Source organism: Dipteris shenzhenensis, chromosome 32 (assembly GCF_047967505.1).
Source record: "Dipteris shenzhenensis isolate YYH24624 ecotype China chromosome 32, Dip_SZ_1.0, whole genome shotgun sequence".
Lineage (NCBI taxonomy): Eukaryota > Viridiplantae > Streptophyta > Polypodiopsida > Gleicheniales > Dipteridaceae > Dipteris > Dipteris shenzhenensis.
Window position 1 is genome coordinate 38,773,931 of NC_141627.1, and position 5,811 is coordinate 38,779,741.

General features: G+C 43.6%; 1 pseudogene; it reads right to left on the reverse strand.

Moving 5' to 3' along the window:
- Positions 1-841: 841 nt before the first annotated feature.
- On the reverse strand, positions 842-3,020 carry LOC147880724 (3-ketoacyl-CoA synthase 13 pseudogene; annotated as a pseudogene).
- Between the last annotated feature and the right edge of the window lie 2,791 nt (positions 3,021-5,811).

The window sequence follows — 5,811 nt, forward strand, 5'->3', positions numbered from 1 at the left end:
ACTAAAGCACATAAAAGTTGACAACAATGTCCTACAAGAAATTAAAAGACTTAAGGAACATTGACAATGGCAAACAAAACAAATTCATTTCAATTCCAAGACAATAACAATAATGACAATACAATCACTTAACACAAGATCATTAACATCACACTATGAAGACATACTCCATGACAAAAGCATGCTAAATGCACAAATCTTATGTCTCCAAGAGTTGCATTCCAATGAAAACAATCAATTGACATTGCCTAGATTTACATGTTTGCAAAAAAATAACGGAGTTGGAATTGCAACATGTTATAAAAATGAACTAGTCTTGGAACTACACAAATACATCAATGAAAGAAGTTGTGAATGCTAACTCACTATATTCAAAACAACACAACAATCCTACATTTCTATAATTAAGGTCTACAAAGGACAAACAACACCACATTCAATTCTCACGTCCATAATCTACAAACTACTTATTCAAGTAAAAAATGACATTCTAATTACAATAATCAACGATTTGAACATTCACTATGACCTGACAAAAACTACCTCAACAATACTTAACTCATACTTGGCACAAAAAAAATTCTTCGGGTTGATTCAAGAACCTACAATAATTTGTGGAAATACAATTGACCACATATGGTCAAACACACAAAATAAACAAAGCAAGGCCAGCACTAATTACATTTATTGGTCTGACCACTCTCTTATTTAACAATACATTCACCTCAATAAAGGGCAAGCCTTCCGAATGGAATTCACCTTGTTTTGTTTTTCTAGCACCGAGTTACGAACTACAACAGTGGAGTTTGAAGTCGGCATTCAATGTAACGGGAGAAGCAGTGTCGACAATTAAGGCCAGCCGACAAATGGAATTAAAGCCGTTCAGGCACCTAACCAATAAATGTTGAGGCAACAGAAATTCAAAGATTGGCAGAGAAATTGAGCCGATAATGTGCTCATGCATTTAACAAGAGAAGATAGACGCAGCAGTAGGGAAGGAGGCCCGACCTCACGACTATGGAGTTAGCCATTCAGGCAACTAAACAATAAATGTAGTAAACGTAAACATAAGAGAACAAGTTCTTCTGAAGTTTACACGTTACCATCTAAGACAGATTGGCAATGCCATAATCCATTAGATGCGCCAATAATGTATTTGAACTGCTTGAAACAGGCTGTATATAACAACACACAAACTTGGATGTAGCGGACGAAGACAAAAGTTTCTCTCCATACATCAAGAGTATGTAGGAGCTCCAATGTTTGACCTGCGAAAAGATGCATGGAAATATATATTTGCCAATGGGCGCTATGAAACTTGCTGCAAGCGTTCTACTGCTCTTTGGCCTTTTCCTCCTCTACAGCCTTCTCCATGTCCTTCAGACGTTGGTAGAGAGGATGCGAAGGTTCGATGGAGTCTGGGATCTCCACCGGATAACGATCAATGCATTCCATCCATGGGTTGCATCCATTTCTTGGTCGCACATCCTTCAGCACCTTCCATACCACGCTGTTGCATTTGAACCCGGATCCCAACGCTACCTGCCATACCGTATCTCCTTTCTTCAAACGCTCCTTCGCTTCGCAGTACGCCATCGCATACCACAGCCCACTGCTAGACGTATTGCCAAACCTGTGCAGTGTCATCCTTGCAGGCTCCAAATCATAATCCGTTAGCCTCAGGTTCTTACCGATACCATCCACGACCCCCTTACCCCCTGGGTGGATGCAGAAATGGGTGAAAGCCTTCTTGAAGTCTGGCATGTATGGCTTTACATCCATCTTCAACATGGTCCTCTGCACCGCATTACTCGCAACTTTCAGCAGCTCCGTAGCGGGCATCGCTGCCGGGACGAGTTTGGTCATGCTTATGCGTAAAGCTTGAGATGCAACGTCGATGAGCTTGGCACTTAATGCCGTCCCTACGATACCGTCATCATCTTCTCGAGTCACTATGACATTGTAGGATTTATCATCAGCACCGGTTGTAGTCCGGACGGACTGTAATAGTTCGAATTTCGAACGCGCTTTGTCTGCCTTCTTGTTAGAAAGAAGTAGCGCATATGAGCCACAGCGGAACAAGCAATTGGGCACAAGCATGGACCGGTCATTCCCATCATACCAATTCAAAGTAATATTTTCTGTACCGACAATCACCACATACTTATTTCTATGAGTCCGAAGTATATCCTTAGCTAGATCGACTGCGACCATGCCTGCCGCACAACCCATGCCGGAAATGTTGTAGGTTTTGACATCCTCCCTCAGCTTATAGTGATGCACCAGATGAGATGACAAAGAAGGAACAGGATAGAACATACTGACATTGACGATAAGGAAATCTATCTTGTCAGGTTTCAGCTCCGTCTTATAGAGCAGCTCATCCAAGGCACCAAACATCATGTGATCCGTCTCACCCCGAGCGGCATCCAAAGACGCCTCGCGCTTTTCAGTGAACAACATTGGCGGCCCATAAGTCTCGTCGCCCAGGCCAGACTTGAGAAGGACTTTGAACTGGAAGAGCAGATTTTTGCTGGAGAAATTCTTCGCAGCGCGGGTGAGGCGCTCACAGTACTCGGTGGAGAGCTTGTGCTGGGCGAGGGGCTTGAAACTGGCGAAGTCGACGAGGAAGCAAGGAGGCGAGCGAAGCTTGAGGAAAGCAACGAAGGCAGAGGCAAGGAGGGCCGAGGAAGCGAAGAGGAGGGCGAAGCGGGAGTTTGGGTCGAGGAAGAGGAGGGAGAGGCGATGAAAGCCGAGGAGGGAGGAAGAAAGGAGGGAGAAGAGGAGGAGGGAGGGAGCGAGGAGGTAGGGGGAGTAAGCGATGGCGAAGGAGCGAGCGAGGTCGAGGGAGTCAAGGAACTTAGGGGAGGAGAGGAAGGAAAGGAAGGATTTATTATTGGGGTGGCGAGGCCGAGGTGGAGATGAAGAAGAAGCCATGGGAGAGTGCACACAGATGGAGAGAAGCTATGGAGGACGAGAAAGCTACACGAGAGACTGGCCTTGGCTGACCTCCATGGAAGCTCTTGAAGGTGTGTTGAGAAAGACGACGACCATGACTAATAATACAGGGTTGGTGGAAGACGATGAATGAGGGAGAACGCCTACCAGTTTTCTCGCCGCCTCTATTTTAGTGGCGGCTAATCCTTTTCTACAACTCGCATACCCTGTCTAATTTCACCAACCCACCGTCCACGGCCCAGAGGCATCCCATGCAGCATGGACAGAGTCTAGAGAGGCTAAGCAAGGTGAATGATAACAAATCATTCATAACGCCTGTCCCACATCCAAATTCGACAGACGGTGGAGATGATGAATTGATAGCGATGAGGGAGACAAAGGAAAAGAGAGAGAGGGCTAAAATAGCATGTGGATCAATAAAAAATGGAGAATTTTTGAAAATAAAAATTGGCTATTTTTGCTTCTTGTTGAATCACCTTCACGTAGGACCTACCTATGGCAGGCCAATAATATGACACTCCTAGGAGTCACCAGTGTAGCATCCTTAGAGGACATTCCCACGCTCACAACATGTCTCCCTATTTCTACGCAATGGAAGTTCAGGATTCTTGGAGGCCTCCACTAACAAAATAGGGTATTTGGCCGATGTTAGGCGGGATTCTGGGACACCCCAAAAATTCGAAGGTGATTGTGCGGCTGGGATTTTGCAGCAGAGCGTCACAACAACGAAGGAGACGGAAGTAATCCTCGAATGGTGGAATTTCACAACACAAGCAAAGACAGGGGAATGGTCGCCAGAATTTCATGTCATGAATTACGCCAAAAAACTTTGCAAGGAGCTTCCACTACATGGGACAAACAAAGAAATAGGCAGAAACGTCGCCTCCCTACTTGAGAACATCACTATAATTTTGCGAAGATAGGGAGGATGAGCTCTCGTTTGGGCTTGTTGCATTCATGATTAGTTGGCTCAAAGCTTCCGAAATCTTCTTCCAATCGATTTTCAGTGCTAACTTCACCATTTTCCATGATGTTAGCCATGAAAGTCAAGAGAGCCCTCACAACCTATCACTAAGGCGATTTCCAAGGAGCTAGTCTATTCTTTGCCTTCCCTTGAAAATAGGGACTCCAAAACTCGGATGCAGTAATGCCCTCTTAGGACCTCATCTTTCCAAACTTTCACCCGACATATGTGACTATAAACATTGATTTTTTTCTGAAAAACGTCAAGGCTCGCAATGCCTGGGTCGAGAGGGAAAATTTCCATCTCCAATGGGGCACCGACAAGGTCTCGACGAGAAATTTAGTGCTAAAATGGGGAACGGAGCAAACCTTGGCATATCTGGGCATATTTGCCATTTTGGCAAATTGTAGGAACATGCTCTAAGTACCCTAGATTGAAACTCTAGCAATGGTAGCATTGCAAAAACAATGAAGGTTTGTGGGATCCCAAATTATGATTAATGAATGTTTGTTGATGTATTATAGCACTTAGGCATCAAAATGCTAGGCTAGCAAGGCTTCAAATAGAGTCGTTGTGCTAGCATTTTAGAGCCAAGAAACAACGAGCTATAGCAGTGCAACTCCCATGGCACACATTGTAGGGTTGGGATAGCTCCACTAACAAGCATGGAGAGGTGTGCTCTGTGATGATGCCTCCTTCCCCTTTTGGCCCTCTAAGAGCTTAACATCTTTTAAGGGTCTCTTTCATAAGTTTTACCCTCTAAACTATTTATTATGCTTTTTCAAACGTTGCATAGTTTTGACTAACTTCTTGTGCTTTTTCAATCATTTCATAGAGTTTAACTATGGCCTAGTCGCATGGGTAGGACTTGGCCATCTTATTCATGAATTTAATATGGGCCATGGCAATATCTCGAGAGTAAATAGTGAGTGCCATTAAAAGTAGTCAAGAACAAGCTTCGTTTTAAACAACAATCCCCACAATCACATGAATTTGCTCATACTTTGCTTTTGCCATTATGAGGTGGAGGTTTGCAGTACATATGGCACATTACAACCCATTGAAGAGGAGAACTTGCATCAAAGTTTCTTGGCACAGACCTATTATAGCCCATGGAAGAGGAGAACTTGCATCAAAGTTTCTTGGCACATGCCTATTATAGCCCACTGAAGAGGAGAATGTGCATTGGAGTTTCCTAGTGATGTTGCAAAATTTGAGCTACCATCATACACAACAACTTGAATTTCCTTATCTCCCTATAAGGCCTTGCATAAGGAATAACCCAAAAAATATCACATAGAGCAAGCAAGCTTATCACATAGTGTTTGGGACTGGTTTACCATGTGCCAAAAAAGAGAGTCGAATTTGGTAGGCGTTGATTATAAGTATGTGTGCTTTTTGGGCTATCTACTAGTAGAGATGCATGCTATGTAGCCTTCAGGTCTAAATTTGGACTTGGCACACCTCTTGCATTTAATACAGTTAACAAAGGAGTCCACACCACTAAGAGTGTGGGAGGGGGTAGCCAAAATCCTTTAGAGTAGTCCACTTCATAAAGAGGGATGGTGAAGATGTTATGATCATATTCTATTGTTGGAACTATTAGGTAAGTCTTTAAGTAGTCCACTTCATTGAGAGGTTGGGAGGGGATACCAAGGTCTTTTAGAGTACGTGGGATGGTGAAGATATTATGACAATGTATGGTATTGTTGGCTATTGTTTTACTACTAGGCAAGCCTTTATGGAGTCCACTTTTTTAAATGAGGGTAGGGCAAAAGTGCCTTAGGATAGGTGGTATGGAGATGGTGGGTAATGAAAGAAGATGGATTTAGAGAGTTGTTCGATCAAGTAGATATGGAATTGAAGGTGTGGACAATGGGCTTGATGCA